At 43.7% G+C, this 27,324-nt stretch overlaps 1 long non-coding RNA gene across 1 annotated transcript; it reads left to right on the top strand.

The window, feature by feature from the left end:
* The first annotated feature begins 588 nt into the window (after nt 1-588).
* Nucleotides 589-8,857, top strand: LOC116456816 (uncharacterized). Its single transcript, XR_004244810.1, has 3 exons — nt 589-768; nt 7,884-7,973; nt 8,360-8,857. It is a non-coding gene; the product is annotated as an uncharacterized LOC116456816 (long non-coding RNA).
* Nucleotides 8,858-27,324: the final 18,467 nt, after the last annotated feature.

Raw genomic sequence — 27,324 nt, 5'->3', positions numbered from 1 at the left:
ATGTATGCAACCTAATCACAAAGCGTCAAAATACGTGGAGAAATCATTGACGAATCCCATTCATCCATAAAGGCAGAAATTGATTAATCACAGTCATAGTTGGAGATTTTAACACTTCTAGATAAAACTGGTAGACAATGAAAAATCAGAAAGGCTATAGAAGATTCGAACAGCACTACCAACAAATTTGACCTTATTAACATGCGTGAAATACTAACTACATTAAACATCTGCAGACCACATATGTTCTGAGAAAGGGTTTGGAGAGGAGAAGGAACGCTGGAGGAGGGAAGACCAAGCAGGTGATGGCTGAAGAAGAAATTTAATTGGCAGGAGGTGTGGAAAACCAAAGTGTTGAATAGAGAGCGTGATGTAAGCCCTTTTCTCCTCCTCATTAAATGTCTACATTACTCGATGCACTTTATGAGATAGATTTTGTTTTGGAGATATGAAAAGGTATTGACTCCTATTTTGTGGTTGTTGTGGGGTGAAACTAGAGGCTTCCTGTGAGAAGTCAACCATATTGGGCTACCATTCTGAGTCCCACCCAGGATGTTTAAGGCAGAAGAGCCACCTTCAGCTCAGATGCAAGACAGGTGAATGCCTTCATCATGACTGCTAGAGAGGGAGGAGGCCAACCTGGCACCACCATGGAGGTCCTCAAATCTACCACCCTGGCAGAGGTGAGCTGTGAGATGGCCCTGGCTTTGGTGGGACCACCTTTTGAAGGTCGTCTGGAACTGGATGAGAAGTGCTCACAGATACAAGGTTAGGAGCAGTTTCTCCAAGAAACTCCCTCATAAAACCACGGGAGGATGACGTTTGAGCTAGTCTTGATGGAGACACTTAAGCTCTTGAGAAATCGGATTATTTCCTGGAAGGGGAAACAGGACCACTGCAGAGATGCTTGGGTGAATTTCACTCCCTGGCTCCAGCCTCATCTGCTGCCACAGGTTGACCTGGAGCCTGGAGTCCTTCTGTGGGGCTTACAGTGCAGCCAGCACTGCCCAAAACTGTAGACACTTAGGGAAGGGGTGGGTACTACCAAGATGAGGACTACTTAGGCGGCCTTGTGTTGTGAGTAGACTAAGCAGCAGAAATGCTACAGAATGGGCCAGCCCCAGGGGTGAAGAAGCAACAAATCAGTGGAATGTTTGCAATGTTTTGGTCTTAGAAATTATACCAGGCCTCAAAGTCACAAGGCCTCTCTGTGGTCAAATGCCAGCCAGCCCTCACACAGGCATATGGCGGTATGGGGAGATGCTGGGATCCGTGTGGCAAGCTCCTGACCACACATCAACAGAAGGGTCAAAGACCCTCTGTGTCAGATTTGAGGAACTTGTAGAGAGTCATAAACTGGGTAAATACAATTTTGAAAATCAGGCCTAGGGGAGTGTTTACAGCAAAATAGCAAGAAGAAAAATTTAGGCTTCACCAGCAACTGGGAAGGCTCCCAGATTCTCCTTGACTGTGGAGGAAAAGGTTGAAAGGAAGACCAAGGTAAGGAGACCCAAAGGGAACAGAAATCTTGAAGGGTTATTGGTTAAGTTGCTCACTGTCTGGTACATGGTGGAGCCACCCTGTGCCATCTCCCTCTTACAAGCCTCAGGAAAGTCTAGAAGGTTCCTTTGGCTGGAGGAGAAAATGGGAGGCTGAGCCCTGTGGGTTTCAAGGCTGCCACAGTGGAGCTACACATGGATTACACAGATCACAGGGATCCACCTTGTGGAAGGAAATCCACTTTCTCCATTTTTTAACATTGACAGAATCCTAAAAATTAAATAGATCCATCTATGAAGTATGCTGCTCATTTGGAGCTCAAGACAGACAAGTGAAAATGCAAGGGCAAAGAAAATACAACAAATGCTGTCAGAAGCTGAGACAACCATATTCTCTTGTCCTGTGTGTTTGTTTGCTAAGGTTGCCTCGTAACTAAGTACCACAGACTGGGTGGCTCAAACCATAGAAATTTATTCTTCTCACAATTCTGGAGGCTGGAAGTCCAAGATTAAGATGTCAGGAGGGCTGATTTCTTCTGACACCCCTCTCTTTGGCTTGCAGATAGCTGTCTTCTCCCTGTGTCCTCACATGGTCTTCCTTCTGTGTGGAAGGAAGACATGTCTATGTCTGTGCCCAAATTTCCTCTTCTTATAAGGGCACTACCCTAATGATCTCATTTTCACTTAATTACTTTTCTTTTCTTTTTAGACGGAGTCTAGTTCTGTCGCCAGGCTGGAGTGCAGTAGCGCGATCTCAGCTTACTGCAACCTCCACCTCCTGGGTTCAAGTGATTCTCCTGCCTCAGTCTCCCAAATAGCTGGGATTACAGGCACGTGCCACCACACCCAGCTAATTTTTGTATTTTTAGTAGAGATGAGATTTCACCATGTTGGCCAGGATGGTCTCGATCTCCTGATCTTGTGATCTGCCCACCTCAGCCTCCCAAAGTGCTGGGATTACAGGCATGAACCACCGTGCCCAGCCACTCAGTTACTTCTTTAAAGGTTCCATCTCCAAATTCCAAGGTACTGGGAGCTAGGGCTTCAGGATTTGAATTTTGGGAGACACAGTTCAACCCATAACATCCTCCATGCACAGCATCTTCTTTCTGCTAAGTTCCTGGAAAACACTGTTGTTGTTCTCTAGGTCATAAACACTGCATCTGTTTTCATTCCTGATATTTTTTCCAGATATTTTCTCCCTTGTATCCTCTGTTTCTATGAATGTAAAAAACATGTTCTTCTAAATGTTATCTGACCTCTCCAGACTGTCTTTTTAGACAGACTTCCTGAGAAATGCATGCCTCCCCTACATGCTACAGGTTGTTTTATTGTGATTTCATTTAGTCCTCTAGAAAAAGCCAAGAAACCTGAAAACTACATCGGCAAAAAAAGAAAAAAGGACTGTCTTTTACATCTTTCAGACATTCTAATCTGTCATGACCTTCTTTCAGCCCCTGCCCCACCTCCAATCCGGCCCATCCAGTAATACTTTGGGAACTTATCTGAGAACACCCTGGAAGGGTTAGAACACACAACTGTGTAGCACCATGTCCAGCACATGGCATAAAGAAGGATGAAGATGGCAAGGCGCGGTGGCTCATGCCTGTAATCCCAGCACTTTGGGAGGCAGAGGTGGGCGGATCACCTGAGGTCGGGAGTTCAAGACCAGCCTGACCAACATGGAGAAACCCCGTCTCTACTAAAAATACAAAATTAGCCGGGCATGGTGGCCTATGTCTGTAATCCCAGCTACTTGGGAGGCTGAGGCAGGGGAATCACTTGAACCCAGGAGGCTGAGGTCACAGTGAGCTGAGATTGCACCATTGCACTCCAGCCCGGGCAACAGGAGCGAAACTCTGTCTCAAAAAAAAAAAAGAAAAAAAAAAAGAAGAAGAAGGATGAAGATGACAGAGCCATTCACAGGGCTGAGAAGAGTAGCCCCAGGAAGTAGTAAGTCGATGTGAGAGCCCAGAAGAGACAAGACAGCCAGAGCAGCCCCTATGGAGCAAAGGTCGGAAGAAAGCCTTTTAGAAACATCGCCTGAGTTGTGAGGATCTTGCTTCTTTTCAGCCATATCTCCACCAATCTCCTTCCAAAAAAAACCTACACTCTGACCAATAGTAGTTATCATTCCCCAAACTCACTGTGCTTTCCTCTTTGCCTCAGCTGAAATCCTGACCTCTGTGTGGAATATTTTTTCTGCCCCAACCTCAACCTATTGAAAGTCTATCCTTTCATGAAGATCAAGTTCTACTGTTGCACGAGGCCTTTAGTCATCATCACAGTTGGGAAGTCTTCCCCCAGTCAGAGCTCTCAACGTATTTCACTGATGCCTCTTTCCCTGAAAGATTTGCATAGAAATGGAGGAGGCCACCTGCTAAAGGGGAACTACAATGGGTTTTGGTGTGATGGCAATGATGAGGAGTATTTGCTGAGCATTTACTACACATCAAGCACTTACTCAATGCATTTCTCATTTATCCTTCATAACCCTCGAAAGTGGCTATTATTATTTGTCCCCTTTTACAGAGGAGGAAATAGCAGCTCACGGACACTTGTCAAGTAACAAGACAGTGGAAGAGTCAGGATTCAAACGCAGATTTGCATGACTCCAGAACCCATGTTCTCAGCCACTACAGACTTGGGTCCTAAGATCAATTATAGCAGTTACTTGCTTTGCGACTTTATATAGCTCAATCTCTCTGAATCTCGCTTTCGTCATCTGTAAAATGGAATGATAGTACCTTGTTGGGGTTAGTGTGAGGATTAAATGAGATTACTTCTCTAAAATACCTTGCCAAGTGTGAGCTGTCTTGATAATTCATGGTGCATATAACTGGTGGTCTCCCTTTCTAGAATGTAAGCTTCTACAGAACAGAAAAATGAGTCGTATTCCTCTGGTATTTCCCTCAGCCCGTAGCAGAGCGATTGGTGCACAATACTTACCAATGGAACACATTATTTATTTTCTTCCCTAACAGGCTTTAAAAACAGAGTCTTTCTGAGATGGATTTCAGGCCATCCTGGGCTAGGCTGAAGCATGGGACACAAAATCTCTTCTAACCTAAGATTTTTTTTTTTTTTTTTTTTCTTGAGATGGACTCTCACTCTGTCACCCAGGCTGGAGTGCGGTGGCACGATCTCGGCTCACTGCAACCTTTGCCTCCCGGGTTCAAGCAATTCTCTACCTCAGCCTCCCGAGTAGCTGGGATTACAGGCGCCTGCCACCATGCCTGGCTAATTTTTGTATTTTTTGTAGTGACCGGGTTTCACCATCTTGGCCAGGCTGGTCTTGAACTCCCGACCACTCGCCTCAGCCTCCCAAAGTGGCCTTTGACATTCTAATCTAGAAACTATTCATGGAGAATTTTCTCTCTTCCAATTACTTCCTAAATCCCAAGAGAATTTTGTGCAATAGCGTTAATATTTTGTCTTGCCCAGAGCTAGAGTCAAATAGGGTAACAAACCACCTTGGTTGGCCTGGGTCTGCCTCAGTTTTAGAACTGAAAATCGTCAGCTGGGCATGGTTGCTCACGCCTGTAATCCCAGCACTTTGGGAGGCTGAGGCAGGCAGATCACCCGAGGTCAGGAGTTCGAGACCAGCCTGGCCAACATGGTGAAACCCTGTCCCTACTAAAAATAGAAAAAAAAAAAAATTAGCTGGGCGTGGTGGCACATGCCTTTAATACCAGCTAGTTGGGAGGCTCAGGCAGGAGAATCACTTGAACCCAGGAAGCGGAGATTGCAGTGAGCCAAGATTGTGCCACTGCACCCCAGCTCGGGCTCTGTCTCAAAAAAAAAAAAAAAATTCAGCCCAGGAAACCCCTGAGATGGATTTCAGGCTCAGACAAACTGGGAGACAGTTGGTCACCCTACAGTTGAACAAAAAGATTCATGATCATATAATGATAATTGAATGAATACTTACTACATATCAAGTATGATGCCTATACTTTATAGGTGTACTTTCAACCCAATTCTGCCTGCAACTCTAGAAGCTGATGATTCTGTGGAAGCAGATGTAACAATTCACAGCACAGATCTTAAAGAAATTCTTAGGAGAGGATTAACCTTCAGAAAGAATTGAAATAGTTTTCCATAGGTTCCTCTCACATGTGGCTTTGGAGGGGTACAGGTGTTCGTATTTGCTTTCCCCAGAAGTGGCAGAGGGAGGAGCCAAGCTTCCTGTTGACTGTCTTTAACCTCACTTACTCAACTACGAGTTCTCCTTTATACATCTTCATAAATCCTACAACACCCTTCATATAGGCAGTCCTTGATTTGCACAGCAGCACGGGACCATCAAAATGACCATCCAAGCTGAAACCACGCTAAGCAGTCTTACTCATTAATGAGAAAAGTTACATTTCTTTTATGATATTTAAACTTTTTTTTTCAGACTGGACATGGTAGCTTATGCCTTTCCTTTGGGAGGCCAAGGCAGGAAGATCATTCGAGCCAGGAGTTTGAGGCCAGCCTAGGCAATATAGCGAGACCCTGTCTTTACAAAATAATTTAAAAATTAGCTGGATGTGGTGGCATGCGCCTGTCATCCGCTGCTTGGGAGGCTGAGGCAGGAGAATCACTTGAGCCCAGGAGTCTGAGGCTGCAGTGAGCCATGATCGTGCCACTGCTCTCTAACCTGGATGACAAAGCAAAACCCAGTCTCTAAAATAATGAAAATTAAGAGCTTTTTTTCAAAATGTTAAAAACTCTCTTACTGTCCATTATAAATGTATAGGGAAATGAAAAAAAGAGTAAAACTAGTATTTATATAGTAGATGGTAATTTAAAACATTAGAAACATTGCGAATTGAAGTATTTTATTTCCTTGTAAAAAATGCATCATGAGTGGTGTGAATAATGCTTGCTTCTCATCATACAACTTATGATATAGAGCAAGCATTTCTTCTACATCTTGGCAAATTGTCATGTTCCTTTCTAAGTTTGGATCAGCTTCCAACACTTTCTCCTTTGCATTTTCAATGTTGTAAAATATACCCAAGAATACCTTTGATGTGAAGTTTTTTGCCAGTATTATTTTCTCTAGGGCATCTTCATTCATCTTTTTAATCACAACCACTTTCCTCATTTTTGTCGATAATTTTACCTTCATTAAGTTTCTCTGGCTTCATAGCTGGAAACTCTCACACTCAGGTGTTTCTTCTATTGACGTTCAATTAGAAATCACTTCTAGGGCTGGGCACAGTGGCCCATGCCTGTAATCCCAGCACTTTTGGGAAGCTGAGGCTGGAGGATCAATTGAGGCCAGGAGTTCAAGGCCAGCCTTGGCAACATAGTGAGACACCCCGCCCCAACCTCCCCCCCGCCACACACAAAAAGTGAAAGCCCATAGTCCTAGCTACTCAAGAGACTGAGGTGGAAGAATTGGTAGTTTGAGGCCACAGTGAGGTATGATTGCACCACTGTACTCCAGCCTGGGTTACAGAATGAGACCCTGTCTCTAAAAAATTAAAAATTTTTTTACAGAAAAAAATCACTTTTAACATTCTCCCTTTTTGTTTTCTTGCTTCACTTTTATTTTTATTGGCCAGTTCCTTTTGATTTTCTGTTTATGTAAAATGTCACATGGATTTATCACCAGGAGACAAGGAAGCAACACAACTACAGGCTTTGCAGTCTGCATATGAACTTAACAACAGATGCACAGGACAGACATTGAAAGAAGTGACGTGATTAGTCATGGTCGTATTGCACATCTATTATTTGTGTAGGGATTTGTGGACTGAAGAGCTAGCAGCAATGTCTGTGATTGGTTGTATTTATCCAATTGCTCATGATTAATATATCATAACTGGAATGTAAACTGTGATCCCAATTGTTCCTTAAGGTTTTATCAACATCTCAGAAGGAACCTGTTACAATATTTCCAAAATATCAGAGAAGAGATTACAATTAAAATCTACTGTAGTATTTCCCAACATTTCTTTAGATTTGCCTTTATATTTGAGGTCAGGTGCAATAAAAGTCTAGTGCTAATTAACTAAATTGTGCCAAACAAAAATTCGTACATATCAGAACCAGACAAAAGGAGGACTGATGGTAGTATAAATGTTTCACCTCTACCTGGTCTCCTCTGCTAAGTTCCTCCTTAAAAAGTATCCATTTCCTGTCCCATGGATATTTTACCTCTCTTAAAGTTATGGAATGCAAATAAGGGGAGATCAATATTTGAATTCTGTGTATACGACCAATAGCTGGGTAATGGATTTTTTTCCATCTTTGATATGGAAAGATCAGATAGCATTTGCTGAATGCCTACTAGGTGCCAACAACTGTTAGGTGCTTTAAATAAAAATGTCAACAATCAATAGAACATACATATGAGATAGGCAATATTGTGCTCGTTTCACACTACAGATGAGGAAACAGCCTTAAAAAGATGAAGTAATTTGACGAAGGTATAGACAAAACGGTGGAGCCAATATTTGAACACGAGTCTGTCTAAAGGTAAGCCCCTGGCTTTCACCCTTCACTCTTTTACCTCCCATATGTCCTAAAGCATTGTCCCTTTATTTCCTGCATGAGCTGAGCACCTGGAATTTCATACCTCAGTGCTACTTTAGCCCCTGGTATTGTCACCAACACAGCATCTACAAGATAGTTCTATGGACTTGTCACAGAGTTCTGCAAAACAAATCTCTTTTGATAAATAAGTTTTAAACATAAAGTTTTAAATTAGAAAAGTAAATGTTTTAAGCCTCCACGGGGATTCAAGTTGTTCCCTAAGGTTGTATTGACTGCTCAAAGGAACCTGTTACAATATTTCCAAAATATCACAGAAGAGATTACAATAAAAAGCTACAGTAGTACTTCCCAGTTTTTCTTCTTGACAGTGGCCATATATGAAAAGCAGGTTCCCCTGATCTGCCTGGGCAGTTTCATCCCTGCATAGCTGGGATGAATGACAAATTCAAAACCTCTCTATACACGTGGATTTGAACAAGAAATCTCCAGGAAGCAGGCTTGAAGAGATGGGATCCAGACATGTCCTAAGCCTCTTGTTTTCAAATTTGTCTGCATGTTGGAATCACCTGGCCATCTTTTTTTAAAACTGCTGATGCCTGTATGTGCCCCTCCTCCCAAGATTCTGATTTCATTGGCTCAGGGTGAAGCCTCAGCATCTTAATTTTTTTTTTTTTTTTATTTTGAATAGAGTCTTGCCCTGTTGCCCAGGCTGGAGTGCAGTGGCGCAATCTCGGCTCACTGCAACCTCCGCCTCCCAGGTTCAGGCCATTCTCGTGCCCCAGCCTCCTGAGTAGCTGGAAATGCAGGTGCACACCACCACACCCAGCTAATTTTTTGTATTTTTAGTGGAGATGGGGTTTCACCATGTTGACCAGGCTGATCTCGAACTCCTGAGCTCAGGCAATCCACCTGCCTCGGCCTCCCAAAGTGCTGGGATTACAGGCACAGCCACCATGCCCAGCCAGCATCATAATTTTTAAAGGCTTCCCAGATGAGTCTGATATGTGGCAAAGTCTGAGAACCACCTACCTAGGCAATCTAATCAGAAAAGATTTCCATAGATGTATTAATGATATGAACTATTAGTACTTGGGGTGTGTTTTAATTAAGTTATAGCTGTGAATGATAATGGCTAACATGTGAATCACTTAAATCACTATGAAAGATATTTTTTTAAGCAAAGACTATAGACTGAAAAATAAAAAGGTATGCAAATTGTGCAAAAGCAAACACAAAACAATGTTATGGTGTGTGTGCATGTGTGTGTGTGTGCACATGTGCACGTGACTGTGTAATTGCACACTATAAGCACTCTGAGATTGGGCTGGTTGTCAATGAAGACTTCAGCATTACATGTAAGAGAATATATTGATGTGTTACTTTGTAGTTATAAATAAAGTAGATTTTAAAATTCATTGTTTTCGGTTCGTTTCTAAAAGAGATTATTCCTTTTGGGCTGTAACCTCCAGGTGGAGAAAGGAGGCTGCACTAAGAATGGGCTGAGTCATCAGACAGCTGAAGATAATATAGGAAAATGGAAATAAACAAGGAGTAACTTAATTTTATCCCAGACTTTGGCATATGCCCAAAACAAGAAGTCATTCTCTCTCCTAAAAGAAAGGGCACTATTTGTACCTTTAGCGACTGTCTTGTTCTGAATCATTTTTCCCATCTGTTTTGTGGGAGAGATACAAGCTGATTTTTCCCCCAACCATCATGGAGATTTTATTTTAATTCGGGCACAATTGAAGTGACTAAACAAAGTGCAGGAAAACTTCTTGAGGTTGCAAGAGTGAGCAAAAATGTGGCAAAGGGACCTTAATATATATACACAGGTAAGATCATAAATTATAAGGAAGTTTTCTAAAATGATCGCACAGAATGATGGGTTCTGGGATATTTGTTATTGCCAAGAAAGAGTACCTTGAAGACATTGTAGACTACAGAACTGGAAGTGGCCCAAAGATGCATAAGAAAAATAATAATAATAACAAAATCACTTATTGAGTGGTTATAATATTCCAGCTTACCATTTTAAGCACCTTGCTTTAATTATTTTATTTTATCCTTATAAGGCAATATACTATGATCAGCCTGATTTTAAAAATGAATATGAGATTAAGTAATTTATCCAAGGTCACATGTCTCATAAGAGACAGCGCGGTGCCCTATCAAGGCACTTAACCTGTGGGCTAACCACTTTTCTTAGCAGTAAGGGTGATGTTTCCCAAAGTAGGCGCTAGAAACAATAGGCATGATACCAGCAACAATGGCAAAAAGATTCCATGGTCAGATTTACAGAGTAAAACTCTTACTAAGGACACGTCTGTAATATGCTAATGTAAATGAAGAAAATAAGAGATGGCGATCACATGATTTGACTTTAGAGTTTTATTTTTATAGATGATGGTGTGAAATATTCTGTGGAAAATGCTGTTTCAGGTTGGTTTCCTTATGGAGACGATAAAATGAATTTTCATGGGGAGGGATGATGATTGAGAGGATCTGGTGGTGATAGACCTGCATGACCCTAAAGAGACTCAGCTGGAGGGAGGTCTGAGGCTGAATTTGGGGAGCGTGAGCAGCTGACAAAGAAAGACAGCACAGAAATGGGGAACAGAGAGGAGGCCAAACTGGAAAAATCAAAGCAGAACTGTGACCAACACAAGGAAGTGGCTCAGCAGTCAGCAGATGGGATGTAAGTAGATACAAGGAGGGAATTAAGGACTAAGGCAGAAATGAGTTTCTCGAACAATGACAAAAGGTGGGGCAGGGGCATCAGGAACAGGTTCGAAGTTTTCACATAAAAATTGGGCTCAGAATCAGGACTGATAAGAGGCAAGCTTGGCATCTCAGAGTTCCAGAAAGAAAGGAAGTACTAAAAGCAAAAAACAAAAAAACCCTACATTGACAGTGATATGTCAAAAGGCCATAGGAACCAACTGAAAGAGCTCCCAATGGCCAAAGCTGGAACAATTTGAGCAACAAAACAAAGTAGTATTGAATTATAACCCAAAGTGTAAACTAAATATCCATATATCCACACTGATATTAATAAGTGATTAGATAAATTAATAAATGGGGAGGAGAGACAAATCTCCCACGTAGAAGAATTCTGAAGAATTTATGTAGATACTCCACGCTCAAGGTAGGAGAACATAAATCCTCACTCCTTTAGTGTAAGTTGCACATGGTAAATTCCCTGCAAAGAGTACAGAAGGGAAAGGGTCGGGGGAGAGTCAATTTACAATCAAGAAACCCGACAAACATTACTTCAGCAGGATGATTGATATGGTTTTGCTGTTTCCTTACCCAAATCTCATCTTGAATTCCCACGTGTTATGGGAGGGACCTGGTGGGAAGTAATTGAATCATGGGAGCAGGTCTTTCCCATGCCATCCTCGTGATAGTGAATAAGTTTCATGAGATCTGATAGTTTTAAAAAGGGGAGTGTCCCTGCACACGCTCTCTTCTCTTGTCTGCCAACCTGTGAGATGTGACTTTCACCTACCGCCATGATTGTGAGGCCTCCCCGGCCACATGGAACTGTGAGTTCATTGAAGCTCTTTCTTTTGTAAATTGCCCACTCTCGGGTATGTCTTTATTGGCAGCATGAAAACAGACTAATATGGTGACCAAAGCCAATATCAACAGTGATGAATTATGTTGAGAACACAGACCCTCAATACACAGTAACAGGAATGGTACTTTATCACTGTGATCTTCCTTCCAAAAATCCCATAACCCCAGTCTAATCATGAGAAAACCATCAGATAAATTCCAGTAGGGGGGTATCCTGCAGAATGCTTGATCAGTACTCCTCAAAACTGTCGAAGTCACCAGAAACAAGAAAAGTCTGAGAAACAGTCACAGCCAACTAGGAGCCTAAGGAGACATGGCAAATAAGTGCCACGTGGAACCCTGGATGAGATCCAGACGGAGAAAAACGACATTAAGTAGAAACTAAGGAAATCTGAGCAAACTATGGACTTTGGTTCACAATAATGTATCAATACTGGTTTATTTGTCATAACAAACCCACCATAAGGAAGGTGATATTAGCAATGGGGAAAACTGGGTGACAGAGTGTACTGTAGAGGGGAACTCTATACTATCTTCTCAATTTTCCTGTGAATCTGGCACTGTTCTAAAAAGTAAAGTTTATTAAAAAAACAAAAAAAAAGTTTGAGCTCTCGCTTTCCCCTCCCCCCCACCTTATGTTTAGGGCCTGTTATGGGTTGAATTATTTACCCCCAATATGCATATGTTCAAGTCCTAATACCTAGGACCTCAGTATGACTTTATTTGGAGATGAGGTCTTTACAGAGGTAATCAAGTGAAAGTGGGGTCATTAGAGTGAGCCCTAATCCATTATGACTAGTGTCCTTATAAAAAAGAGCTATGCACAGAGGGAAGACACAGAGAGAAGATGGACATCTACAAAGCCAAAGAGAGAGGCCTAGAACAAATCTTTCCTTCACAACCTACAGAAGGACTCTGACAACATTTTGATCTGGTCTTCCAGACACCAGAACTGGGAGATGATAAATTTCTGTTGTTTAAGCCACCTGGTTTGTGGTATTTTGTTATGGCAGTCTTTGCAAACTAATAAAGGGGCCAAAGAAGAGGGGTTCAACTTGATTGCCCCAGAGCAGAAGGATATAGGAGCTGGTGCTTTGAGTTGGAAGGGGCAAAGACCTAAACCCTGGAGGTTGATTTCTCAGTGTTACAAAGCGGGGTGGAGGCTTGGAGTTTCTTTGAAATCCTTGCCCCGTTTACACAGGGCTTCCCAGACATTGGAGTGTTATCATGGTTAGATTCTGCAAGCCACAGCCTCAAACCCTGGAAGAATGTCTGTGGCAAAGCTTGCAGATAGTAAATCAGGCCACCAAGAAGGGAGATCCCCTGGATTTCGGTGTCCCAAAGGCACCAAGAAGGATGATGACCACAAGTGATGGAGAAGGGGCCAGCCGGACACGGTGGCTCACACCTGTAATCCCAGCACTTTGGAGGCCGAGGTGAGCAGATCACAAGGTCAGGAGATCGAGACCATCCTGGCTAACACGGTGAAACCCTGTGTCTACTAAAAATACAAAAAATTAGCCGGGCGTGGTGGCAGGCGCCTGTAGTACCAGCTATTCCGGAGGCTGACGCAGGAGAATGGCGTGAACCTGGGAGGCGGAGCTTGCAGTGAGCTGAGATTGCACCACTGCACTCCAGCCTGGGTGACAGAGTGAGATTCCATCTCAAAAAAAGAAAAAAAAAAGGACGTCCTCTCTCATTTTTTAAGCACCACATAAGCCCCAAGGATCGTATTATTATAACCTTATGAAACAGAATGGTTTCCCTAAAATGTAATTTTGATAAGATTTTTCAACCCTTAAAAGCAAAGGCTCAGATCCACAGTTAATTGAGAAATGTAACTTTTTTTATTTTTTATTTTTATTTTTATTTTATAGAGACGGGGACTTGTTATGTTGCCCAGGCTGGTCTTGAACTCCTGGCCTCAAGCAATCTTCCCACCTTGGCCTTGCAAAATGTTGGGATTATAGGAGTGAGCCAACACATCTAGCCAGAAATGTGACATTTTTGATCCAATGGTTGGGGTTCAAATTCAAGCTTGTTAAACAAATTAAGAAAATCAAAATCACCTATAACCCATCATCTTATACCCATAGCTTTCCAGAACACAGATTGGCTGCTACAGATAATTTTACAATAGGCAGAATGCTAGCAACATTTTATGAGCTATGGTATGCTTTCTCTAGGCTGTCTGTGATAGGTTGCCTTCATGGAGAGTCCAAAATCAAGAGCGGGACAAGGGGGCTGTTGCTTAAGTCTTGAGCCAGATGTTGGATCTCCCCAGCAAGAGCATAGGTCATTTCTGGGACCTTCCCTTTTATCCTCACCAGAGTTCAACATCCACTCTGACAGGGAAAATGCAGAGGACCTACCATGAGCACATGAAATTCTGAAGCATAATCCATCAGACTTCTCCTCAGCCTGGCCCTCAAGACAACTGGGTCATCACTGATTCCAGATTCTCCTTATTCCAGACTCCACCCCCTGCAGTGTTCTACGTCTTCTGAAAGGGCCGGTGCAGGGCGCCCATGCCTCATCATTTTTCCTAGGTCAGCACATCCTTGTTCTCACCACTGGAAGTCAAGGCTGAAAAATCTGATTTGGTTACACCTGGCTTGCTGGCACTATTTACTGGTGTGCACAGCAGATTTGATTTATGATAAGTCTGTTGAAAATGTCACTTTGGGGCTTTGAGGGGTGGTGGGGGTCAGGGGGTGGATGCTGCATTTTGTTTTGGAAAAGAGGGTAGGACTTTTGCCTACGCTTTTCAAATAGGAGGAAAAATTAAGTTCACGGTTTGATTCCTAAAGAATCAAAAAGTGGAGCTAGATAAAAATCATACCAATAGGCATTTGGGAGATCCCAAGCCTTTTTCTTTTCCAGGAGAAACTTGAGTTTGAGTTTTCAAAATGAACGAAATATTTCCAAGGAAGTAAAAGTGGGCCTCCTTTGCCGGCCATCCCTCTTCCCCCATACCCTCTTCCTCTTTTCTCCTCCCTTCCTTCCCCTTTTCTTTTTTCATCTGCCCTCCAGTCACCATCTGTACTACTGTAGGAAATGGGAAAAAGACCTATGCTAAATCAGCATCCTACTCTACCTCTTACAAAGTCAGGAAAATATCTTTTTTAAAAAATGTTTGAAATTAATGCGCACCTATCCAGATCTCTGTCTGAACAAGGGCTGTCATTTCTGATAAAGGCACGGTTTTCCGAGATCGTGGAGAGCCCAAGTGAGGAGCTTTAAAAACCCTGACAACCACCAGTCTTGTTTCGGGTCATGAGTGCACCATTGGTTACCCTGATGTTGAGTCAGCATTCTCCAGACCACATAAAGGTCAGGTCTATCTTCACAAAGTGAAAGTGCTGAATTATATCGAAACCATAGAAAAAAAAATAAGCCAACCCTGCCTCGAGTCTCTAAGTCTCCACTCCAACAGTTTTGTTTTTATCTGGAATTACAGTAAACTCATTTCGGCATGGTTGCGGCATGTGGTATTCTGAGTAACTGACTCTTCTACCTAATTGCAAGTTGCCACATACTCTCTACAGCCCTTCTTCCTTTCCCTGTGCCAGCTCCTCTATCAGTTTCACTCGCTTGCCCAGGTCCAGCCTTGTCTCCTTTTCTGGGTGGCGCAATAGATCAGTGGCCTGGGATACACCATGGTAGGCGGGACTTCAGAATTCAGGCACAGGCCGGGCACGGTGGCTTACACCTGTAATTCCAGCACTTTGGGAGGCCAAGGCTGGCAGATCACTTGAGGTCAGGAGTTCGAGACCAGCCTGGCCAACATGGTGATACCTCATCTTACTAAAAATTCAAAAATTAGCCAGGCGTGGTGGCGGGTGCCTGTAATCCCAGCTACCCGAAAGGCTGAGGCAGGAGAATCGCTTGACTCCAGGAGATGGTGGTTGCAGTAAGCCAAGATCGTGCCACTGCACTCCAGCCTGGGTGACAGGTCGACTCTGTCTCAAAAAAAAAAAAGAGAAGAGTTTAGGCACAAAGTCAACCAGAGTTGGACTGTGTGCATCCTGGGAGTCCCGGAGCCCCTTGGGGAACTCCTGCCCACCCTGTGTTGGGGGCAGAGAGTCAGGAAGGTTTGTGCTCAGATTCTGCCTCTGCTATGGCCTCTGATTACTCTGACTGCTGGCAAATTGTGACCTTACCTATAAAGTGGGGACACTAATACCCCCTCACAGAACTGTTGAAAGAACTGGAGATGATGCATGTAAAATCATTTGGCACAGAGTAGATCAGTGAATGTTGGTTCTTTTCTTGTGTCCTCATCCCCCATATCACAACCTGCTCAATAATCCGGAGCCATGTCCCAATCTCTCTTCCTCCTTCTAGGATGGTCTTTCCCTGCCTTGGTGCCTATCTCCTCTGCAGAAGGGTGAGCTTCTCCTCCCACTGGGCTGTAAAGCTCACCTGGCTGCACTGGCTGCTGAGCTTGGGGCCACAGATTAGTATCCTGGCTGGTTCCCAATGGCTGAATTACACTCACTAATGCCAACTGGTACCGATGCTGGTCTTAACTTTGCCTGAGTATGCACCGTCCTTTGACCACTATGCCTCAGGCCACTGGGCCTCCTTCCCCAGCCTGGCCTCTGCAGCCAGAGCAGAGCCTCAGGTCACTCCCCATGCTCAGAGGAGCCCTGCATCTCATCTCCCTCCCCCCCCTACCTACCCACCTCCCTGCTGCCCTTCCTGCCTTTGTGCCAAGACCTGCTCCCATTATGTCACATGCCCTCCATGGATGGCTAATTTGCAAAGCATCAAAACTAAAAAAACGCATTTATAACTTAACCATATTGAGTTTGTCTCTTTGATCATTTCAAAGGCAACTCAGGACCTTAAAAAGCCTTAGAATTGGCTTCCTAAGCACCAAGCCTTCTGGAAAATGGAAAATACAGGAGTAGGGCTAGCAGAATAATCTGAATGGTACTGGTCCCAAGACACTCTTGAAAATCGGGTGACTTTAAGCAAATTGCTTAATGTCTCTAAGCCTCGGTTTTTTTTTGTTTTTTTTTTGAGGCGGAGTCTCGCTCTGCCGCCCAGGCTGGAGTGCAGTGGCACGATCTCGGCTCACTGCAAGCTCTGCCTCCCGGGTTCACGCCATTCTCCTGCCTCAGCCTCTCCGAGTAGCTGGGACTACAGGCGCCCGCCACCACGCCCGGCTGATTTTTTTATATTTTTAGTAGAGACAGGGTTTCACCGTGGTCTCGATCTCCTGACCTCGTGATCCGCCCGCCTCGGCCTCCCAAAGTGCTGGGATTACAAGCGTGAGCCACCGCGCCCGGCCGGTTTTCTTATCTGAAAGGAAGACAATTATACTTGACTCATGAGGTCTAAGGATCATAAAAATAAAAGGACTTGGTTAATTTTAAAATTCCTGATCTCAGCTTGATGTTTCTATTTTCATAAAAGCAGGGATTTGGGCTTCTTTAGCTGTTTAGACCTTGAGTGGGGAAAAAGGGTTACCTAATTATAATTTCACTATAATATTCTGTTCATGGTCCGGCTCTCTGAATAGACTATTAGCTTCTTGAGGCTACTCTATAACCAGTTAGCACCAGCTGAATGTCCAGCTCAAAGCAGGCACTCAATGAACATTCACTGGATACATGACTTCACCATGTATGTCACTGTCCTGGCCAAGCCTGGTGATCATGTCTCTATCATATTCTATCTGCAGGAAGAATCCTGCCAGCCTGGCAGAAGGTACATCAAGTGAGGAGAATTACTCCCCTCCCCTACTTCCTACTGCCAATCCCACCAAAACACAGTGAGGACATCCCAGCAAATGCACAGGAGATCAATAAAATCCAAGGAGCTCCCTGATGCCTTCTGATGCTACTGCCCACAGGGCACTGTGAATTGGGCCAGCTGGGCTTAGGCCATGCAGAATGGCCAGCTGAGGGCAGAGACAGCCTTTCTCCCACCAGTCAGGCAGCTTCTACCACTTGACCTTCCCTATTCCCCCAGGAGACTTTCTAAAAGACAACTGGTGAAAACGAGGCCTTCATTCACTCCTTGCTTGCTTCATTCATTCTACAAACATGAATTGGACACCTATTATGTCCCAGTGACTGTGTTAGATGTTGAAGAGGCAGAGTCCAGGCCCGCAAAGAACCCTGGGACTCCTGAGGGAAACAAACAAGGAAATAGACAATGACAATACAATGTGATGAGAGCCAGGACAGAAGCAAGCACGTGCTGTGGGAGTCTCCATGCATGATCTTGCAGAATGTGGGGTGGAGGGTGCCACTCCAGAGAGCTTTGGGTAGGGTGGTATTTAACCTCTTGAAGGATGAGAGGCATTAGGTAGGGAAATCGAGGAAGCGTGGAAAGTGAAGGGAGAGTGTTCAGTAGGACACACAGACAAAGATAACAGCATGTACAAGAAAGAATGGGTTCAGGAGGCCGGGCACAGTGGCTCACACCTGTAATCCCAGCACTTTGGGAGGCCGAGGCGGGCAGATCATGAGGTCAGGAGATCGAGACCATCCTGGCTAACACGGTGAAACTCCATCTCTTCTAAAAAAATACAAAAAAATTAGCCGGGCATGGTGGCGGGCACCTGTAGTCCCAGCTACTTGGGAGATTGAGGCAGGAGAATGGCATGAGCCCGGTAGGTGGAGCTTGCAGTGAGCCGAGATCATGCCACTGCACTCCAGCCTGGGCAACACAGCGAGACCGTGTCTCAAAAAAAAAAAAAAAATAATAATAATAATAATAATAATGGCTTCAGGAAGTGGCAAATGGGGACTTGGTGAGGATAATTCCAGAGGATGAGATCAGGATGTGGGTTCCACATGCCCAGGAACAAGGAAAGACATGTCCTTTGGTGGAGACTTGGGTACTCGAAAGACAGGTGGGAGGTGATATATAAAGGCTTTATCTACCCTGTTTTATGGATGAGAAAGCTGAGAGCTTAAGAGTGGAATCACACAGCAAGTGATCAGCGTAGATAGATCATCATAGTTGGAGGAGCTGGTCCTCTTGACCCATACGAATGAGAAATAAATCAGCTTCTCAAATAGTATAGAGGCTCTGGGCCCAGCTGTGTTGGAATTTACCTTCCCACCCTCCCCTGTGCAATAAGCCACCTTCTTTACAATCCATCAGAGAAGGTAAAGACAGCCATTGCTTCCTGCCAGAGATGGTAGTGGTGGCTCAGAGAAACCCTTAAAAAATTATTAGATGACCCCTGCTGTGATCTGAATGTTTGTGTCCCTCCAAAATTCACATGTTGAAATCCTAACCCCGCCCACCCCACCCCCCACCCCACAGTGATGGTATTAGAAGGTGAGGTCTTTGGGGGGTGATTAAGTCATGAGGGTGGAACTGTCATGAATAGAGCTAATGCCCTTAGAAAAGAGACCTGAGGAAGTTCCATCACCCCTTCTACCACATGAGGACACAGTGAGAAGGCACCATCTGTGAGGAGATAGGCCCTCACCAATCACCAAATCTGCTAGTGCCTTGGTCTTGGACTTCCCAGCCTCCAGAACTGTGAGAAGCAAATTTCTACCACTTTAAAGTCTATGGTACTTTGTTACAGCAGCTTGAACTAACTAAGACACTCCTTGGCTGCCTTCACAATGCTTACCAGGAGGTTCTCTGCAGGCCTTAAAAGTTCAAAGCCCAGAAATGGCCTCTCTTGAATGACATCCTTGGGTTTATGAATGGAATAGCCATATCTTGCATCTTTCTCCTTTGAGATTCATTCTTTTCTAATATTTCATTTACTACCCAAACAGATATTTCTGCTGATATTCATTCAATCCTACAGAGATAGACATCTAGGTAACATTATTTGCAAAATTTTTCCTGCTTCTTTTTCTTTCTTAAGAAGTTGTAACTTTCTTTCCAATTACAATGAATAAGACAAAGCAAGTCATTCTGGACTTCTTTTTTCTCTTTTTTAAATTCATAATGGTTGTAGTTGAATAAAATATAATTTTTAATGGATATACATCTCACAGAACAGACAATACATATCTTTCAGGTAAAGCTTCTCTTTTCTCATATGAACAAATAGTATGTGAAAAGTAGCAAAGTAGATCATAAAGCCATCCGCATAATACATTGCAACTTTTCCTAAATTATTCTATCTTGTTCGAAATGAGGCCTTCAGAAGCTTTAATTTCCTTGGCTCAATATATTGTAAGGATTAATACATATCCATTGATTTATTTATTCATCCACGTAGTATCAGTTTCATAATATGTGAGGCTCAGTGCAAAATGAAAATATGGGGCCTCTTGTTCAAAAATTAAGACTTTTCTAGATGGCAGCCAGGCACAGTGGCTCACGCCAGTAATCTGAGCACTTTGGGAGGCCGAGGTGGGCAGATCACTCGAGGTCAGGAGTTTAAGACCAGCCTGGCCAACATAGTGAAACCCCGTCTCTACTAAAAATACAAAAAATTAGCCAGGCCTGGTGGTGGGCGCCTGTAATCCCAACTACTCAAGAGACTGAGGCAAGAGAATCACTTGAACTCGGGAGACAGATGTTGCAGTGCGCTGAGATTGTGCCACTGCACTCCAGACTGGGCGACAGAGCTAGACCCTGTCTCAAAAAAAAAAAAAAAAGAAAAAGAAAAAAGAACTTTCTAGATGGCAGCAGCATTAAGCCAAGCATTAAAGCCACCTCTCTAAGCATGAGTCCCTGTGTGACTCCACAGGTCCCCCACCCAGGAAGCTGGACCTGAATCCACCAAATTATAGGCCAGGCCCTGGAAATACAAGGGTCAGCCAGTCAGATGTGGTCTGTGCCCTCCCCTGCAGCTTGGAGAAGAAAGCTCACCATGAGGTTTAATGAAGACTCAGATAAGGGAAGTGCTGGGTCATCTAGGAGCTACCTCATTGTAGAGGTCAGCAAAGACCTTCCTGAGGAAATGACATGCACGCTGAGGCCTGAAGCTTGATGAGGCTTCAGCAGGCCAAGAGTAGGAGGGAAATTATTTTCAGCCAAAGGAAGAGCGTGTAAAAGAGATTGGAGAAAAGGCTGAATAGTGTGGCATGTCTGAAGAACCACAAGGAGTGTGGCATGGCTGCAGCAGAGAGAACATGATGGGGCCTGGCTGAGGGCAAGATGGAGAGGTGGATGAGACCCAGCCCTGAAGCGAGGTTACATGGTATCCTGAAGGCAGTGGGAAGCTCTTAATGAGTTTCTTGGGCCTCTCTCAGCTGCACAATGGGCCAAAGAAGAGAAGAAATCAATGGCGGTGTCAGTGGAAGAAAACCAAGCTCCCCTGCCTGGTTCCTGATGAAAAAACAAAAACAGCAAAAACAAAAACAGGAAGTTAGCCTGCAGAGTTGCATTGGCAGGAAGTCCTGGTTTGACAAGTCATTCAGCCTGTGCTCTGGGCCATGGACCTACCACCTTGAAGCTGGTGCTACTCCACACCTGATCAGCAAATCAGAAGAGCAGGACAGGCAGATCCTTCCTCTTCTACTGCCAGAGCTCAGTCAGTGGGAAATGTGCTCCGGGCTTCCTGGTTTGTCGCTTAGCAACACCACGTACTTGGTGCATAGGTGACCAGCACTCTCCATGAAGCCTTCCTGAGTGACTCTGCGCCCACTGTGCCTGCTGGCAGTCGTGTGTTTACCGATTTGCCTCACCTACCAGACTATGTGTTGCTTGCGAGCAGGAGATAGGTCTTATTTGCTTTTGAATTCCAGTTTCTCACAAAGTAAACCATAAATGCATTGGTAAATTGAATTAACTTATACTAAATCTAGTTATATCTGAGGTATAGTATACATTCAGTCATTTTGGGGAGACAACTTATATTAAAGTTATAAAATTTTTATAAGAGAAAAGTCTTTCGAGTTCTGTGCCACTGGCTTTAAGATATGCTTTTGACATCCAAGATTTTTCTAATTTGGGACTTTTCAGAAATGATCAAGGCAATGTCCATTTGATACAGTATCCCTGGCAGACAAGGATTATGAGTTTTTAGCATTGAGTTTCCACATGGCATGGTGTATAGTAAGTGGTTCATTATTTAATGAATGTATAGATCACATACATCCATGTACACCAATTCACACATACACTTTGCATTACTAAAGGGTTGTACAGGTACATATTCAGGTAGTTTTTTTAAATGTACAAGAAAAGTATAAATAGGAAAGTGTACCATAGTATATATGATACATATCTAAGATGTGAAGATTATGTTATTATGCATCACAAATCATAAAGGTGGATGATTATTTTGATTATTCAGCAGAAGCATTTCTCCATGCAATGTTTAATAGAAAAATATATAAGGAAGGCAAAGGCTTAAAATGCTATCTATCTTCAAACTTTTAAAAGAAATAGGCCTGGCCCAGTGGCTCACACCTGTAATCTCAGCACTTTGAGAGGCCAAGGCAGGAGGATCACTTGAGGCCAGGAGTTTGAGTCCAGCCTGGGCAACATAGAGAGGCCCTTCTCTACAAAAAAATGTTAAAAAGCAGCTGGGCATGGTGGTGCATGCCTGCAGTCCCAGCTACTTGGGAGGCTGAGGCAGGAGGATCACTTGAGCCCAGGGGTTAGAGGCTGCAGTGAGTATGATTGTGCCACTACACTCCAGCTGTAGCCTGGTTGACAGAGAGAGACCCTGTCTCTAAAAAAAGAAAGAAAGAAATGTAAAATGATTTAGATAAAATGCTGTAACTGTAAAATCAATTCAGAGAGGAAATGTTCAAGAATAAGTGATTTTCAAGAAGTATAATTTTATGATCTGACATCTGAGAAATAGTTGAACAAATGGAAGAATTGTCTTACTCCAGAGTATTAGAAACAAGCCAATGGGAGGGTGTTCAGTGAGCCACTTGTAACTAGAGAGCCTTCCGGAAAAAGAGGGGGTGGAGTTTCTGAGGAACTAGACAGAGCTGGGATTTTCTCAGCTGTGTTTGCACTTTCACTTAGATACCGTTCAAAGTCATTTCTAACATCTAATAAAAACAGATGCACTTTTTCTTATAGCCCCCGAGTGTCTGGAATACAAATTTCCCATCTTGTCATTGACCAGCTTCCCTGTCCTTGGAATCCCTCTACCTCTGTTCCTTTGTCCCCGGAATCCATGGCTGTGACCAGACTGCAGACCCTCGCTACCTGATAACCCGCCCCTGTCTCTCTATCTCCTGTGAACAACCTGCTCCACTTGAAAACAAACATATCCATCTCTTTTTTTTTTTTTAATTTATAACTGAAAGAGGTTTAATTGCCTCACAGTTCTGTAGACTATACAGGAAGCATAGCGGCTTCTGGCTTCTGTTTCTGGGAAAGCATCAGGAAGCTTCCAATCATGGCAGAAGGAAAACGGAGTGAGGCACCTCCACACGGTGGGAGCAGGAGCATGAGAGAGGGTGAGAGGTGCTACACACTTTTTTTTGTTATTGTTTTACTCTAAGTTCTGGGATACATGTGCAGAACGTGCAGGTTTGTTACATAGGTATACATGTGCCATGGTGGTTTGCTGCACCCATCAACCCATCATCTAGGTTTTAAGTCCCTCAAGTATTAATTAGTTGTCCTAATGCTCTCCCTCCCCTTGCCCCCCACCCCCTGACAGGACCCAGTGTGTGATGTTCCCCTCCCTGTGAGTGAGAACATGCAGGAACATACTCATTTCTTTACACTGAAAGAGACCTTAGAGATCATCTGACAAAAGGGGCCGGGAGAGTTAGTGTGACTCCCACGAGATCACAGAGCTATTTTAGTCACAAAGCCAGCACAAGGACCTTACTCCATCCCCTGATGCTTCCTCTGCCACTTCTCAATGTCCATCCCAGCAGCCTCAGTTACAATTGGCGTCCTGAAGAAAGTTTTCAAAAACGTTATGTATTAGTCATTGAACCCTAGACTATGCTAAAAGGTAACTTGTAAATCCACCTGATGCATTGATCTCCCTGGTGGAAATAATTTGAATGCTTCCTGGCCTTGACTAATCTTTATGTATGCATGTATGTAATTTGTATGTTGGTACATGTGCTGCCTTTCTTTTTTTTTTTTTTTTCTTGAGACGGAATCTCGCTCTGTCGCCCAGGCTGGAGTGCAGTGGCGCAATCTCGGCTCACTGCAAGCTCCGCCTCCCGGGTTCACGCCATTCTCCTGCCTCAGCCTCTCCGAGTAGCTGGGACTACAGGCACCCGCCACCACGCCCGGCTAATTTTTTTTGTATTTTTTAGTAGAGACGAGGTTTCACCGCGGTCTCGATCTCCTGACCTCGTGATCCGCCCGCCTCGGCCTCCCAAAGTGCTGGGATTACAAGCGTGAGCCACCGCGCCCAGCCCATGTGCTGCCTTTCATACTACTTTTTGCTTCGTGTGAACAGCAGCCACATGTAAACACTTTCCCAGCTTTCTAGAGCAGGGCCATCCAATAGAACTTTCTGCGATAATGAAAATGCTTGTTACCTATGACAGTAGTCACATGCTGCTTTTGAGCATTTGAAATAAGGCTAGTGTAACTGAGGAACGGAATCTTTTGTTTTATTTCATTGTAATTCATTCAAACACAAATTTCAATGCCACTTGGCCAACACGGTTCTAGAGAGTCATTGTGTTTCTTACAATGGATACATAAAATTTCAATTGTATTGATATTTTGGTTTATTTATTGTTCCTCTGTCCTCATTCAAAATATTTTTTGCTTTGGCTATTATAGCAAATACAATATTATGTACAGATATATATATACACTCCCATAGAAAAAATTGCGTGTATGGTTTTCTTCTTTTGATTTATTTGCTTAACTTCCTGCAAATGAAACTCCAACTGCGTAGTGTTTTGACTGAAATATTCCTTAAAATCCTCAAAGAGCCTCCATCTGGCTCTCTTCCCCTCTTATTCTCCCATTATATACCCTCTGGAGCAGGAACTCTGTCAAGAATCCGGGCCTTCTGTTGCTAAGTCCTCTGCTGGGGCCGCTCTCAGACCTTTTTCTGTGCTTCCTCATCCTCCCTGAGTCATGTTTTAGGGCTCCTTTCCCAAGCCAACTTTATCCTTTTGTATTGTCCTTTGGAAGCAAAGACGCAGGTCATTTTGATTTAAGGGATTTGCTACTTATCCAGACAAACTAGAAAGCACAGGGATGTTCTAAAAGTTCAGAATCTGGACATAATCCACAGCTCCGTTCGCAGTTCCTCACTCCTGGCCGAAGACGTAGAGGGACTGCAAACACAGTGTTTGAAGCCAGAAGATCTGGTGTTACTTGTTCCCCTGAGCAACATCGGCTCACTCTGGCGCTTTCCTTGTTTCCCTACACCTCAGCCTTACACATCACAGTCATCTCCACAAAAAGGATGCCCAAAAAATGCTGCCGAGGCAGTATAGACTCAACCCCATCCATCAGAAAAAATAAACAGAGCACTCTCCAGGTCACTTGGATGGTGAATGCAGTTTTGAGCAAGTCCACTCAAGTTTTCAGGTTAGACAATGTGATGGTTACTACTGTCAACTTGATTGGATTGAAGGATGCAAAGTATTGTTCCTGCGTGTGTCCCTGAGGGCATTGCCAAAGGAGATTAACATTTGAGTCAGTGGACTGGGAGAGGCAGACCCACCCCCAGTCTGGGTGGGCACCATCCAATCAGCTGCCAGTAGCTAGAATAAAGCAGGCAGAAGAAAGTGGAATGAACAGACTCTCTGAGTCTTCCAGCCTGCATCTTTCTCCCGTGCTGGATGCTTCCTGCCCTTGAACATCAGACTCCAATTTCTTCAGCTTTTGGACTCTTGGACTTAAACCAGTGATTTGCCAGGGCCCTCGGGCCTTTGGCCACAGACTGAAGGCTGCACCATTGGCTTCCCCACTTTTGAGGTTTTGGGACTCGGACTGGCTTCCTTGCTCCTCATTGTGGGACCTCACCTTGTGATTGTGTGAGTCAGTACTCCTTAATAAACCTCCCCTTCATAAATATACATCTGTCCTATTAGTTCTGTCCCTCTAGGCAACCCTGACTAATACAGACAAGGTCAAAAATTAAGCCAGCACCGAAGGGGCATAACATGGAACTCTAGAATCACACAGCAGTAGGAAGAAACACTTCAGGTTATGGTTCCCCAGAAAAAACAGATGGGGAAAAATCAGGAAATTTATCACTAGATCACATGAGATAATTCAGTTAGAGAGATACTTTTGAAACTGTGAATAACCACAGGTAAGACAAAGAGAATATTAGGCAGGCAACAAGAACCCATGACAGTTGTCCTTAGAAACAAAGACGGCTTGCTGTAGTTATCAGTTCATAGATATGCCAGTCAGAACAAAGGTCAGGATTATTTCAGGATTTTAGGATTCCCATGCTTGTCCCCACAGGCAACTAGGGAAACCTGTATGAATTAGCCTGTAGAAGAGAACAGAGCTTACAGAATAAGAACCCTGATCAAGCCAAACCTGAAGCCTATCTATGTCTGGAATTTTCATTTGTATTATGTCCTTTTTCTCGAGGCTGTGGCTTAAAGCCCTGTGGCATTTCTACTGTGAGGCTCCTGGATGGTGAGCTATTCCAGAGAAATCTATTCTTACAGAGATGAACATTTGACAGAAACTCCCTGTCTCATTATCTGTAAAAACTGAGCATTCATTGTTAGGTATAATAACAATATAGTGGGAACAGGAAGGGAGGTACTGGGAACTAAGTTGAGTCTGCCACTTAATCATTTGATCATTTGAATTTTGCTGGGTGTCAGCTTCCTTATTTATAAAATAAGGATGTTAGAACAGATACATGGTTTTAAAATTTAATTTTGACTTAACAAATTTTGAATTTAATTTGACAACATAAACCTTCCCCATAGTTTTCTCCTGAATTAATTGTTACAAATGTGTATTAGTCTGTTCTCATGCTGCTAATAAAGACATACCCACGACTGGGCAATTTATAAAGGAAAGAGGTTTAATGGACTCCCAGTTCCATATGACTGGGGAAGCCTCACAATCATGGCGGAAGGCAAAGGAGAAGCAAAGGCACATCTTACATGGCTGCAGGCAAGAGAGCTTGTGCAGGGGAACTCCAATTTATAAAACCATCAGATCTCATGAGGCTTATTCACTACCATGAGAACAGTATGGGGGAACTACCCCCATGATTCAATTATCTCCACCTGGCCCCACCCTTGACACCTATGGATTATTACAATTCAAGGTGAGATTTGGGTGGGGACACAGCCAACCCATGTCAAAGAGTAACAAGCTCAGTAGAGAGTGCAGATAAAAGTGCAGGTGTTCTGGTTGAACAGGGGTGGGGCCAGAGCCCCTCCACTCAGCTTCCCTACAGCCCCCTAGGGCAGCCTAAAAACACCTCTAGGGAGGTCCAAGGCACTAAGTAACAGAGTCTGAGAACCTCTGAACTAGAAGCTCCCTGAGTTTCTAGCTTGGGTGGTTAGGAATAGTTAGTGCTGGATATACAGGTTTGTCCTTCAAATTGTTCTCAGTCTTCTAGCCCATTGATCTGCCACTTCCATTTGACCTTTAAGCTATATTAATACATGTTTGAGAAAACAAAAATTAAATAATTTTAACCACAAAAACATTAATTTGCCTTAGACATCAGAATATGTTGAGCAAAATATTTGTCTCCAAAAGAATATTTCAAAAATTAAGTATAGCACCTGATAATGAAAATGTAATATTCCTGGGTTCTGATACGCCACAAGGATCACACGTTTTGGGGATCTTTGGGACACTGGTCCAAGTCCCGTCTGGGCTCTCCATGATGTCATCAGGGACAATGTCGTCAGGGATCCAAGTGCTT

Source organism: Hylobates moloch, unplaced genomic scaffold, assembly GCF_009828535.3.
Source record: "Hylobates moloch isolate HMO894 unplaced genomic scaffold, HMol_V3 SCAFFOLD_17, whole genome shotgun sequence".
Taxonomy (NCBI): Eukaryota; Metazoa; Chordata; class Mammalia; order Primates; family Hylobatidae; genus Hylobates; species Hylobates moloch.
The sequence above is the reverse complement of the archived record's forward strand: the minus strand, read 5'-3'. Positions and strand labels throughout refer to the sequence as shown.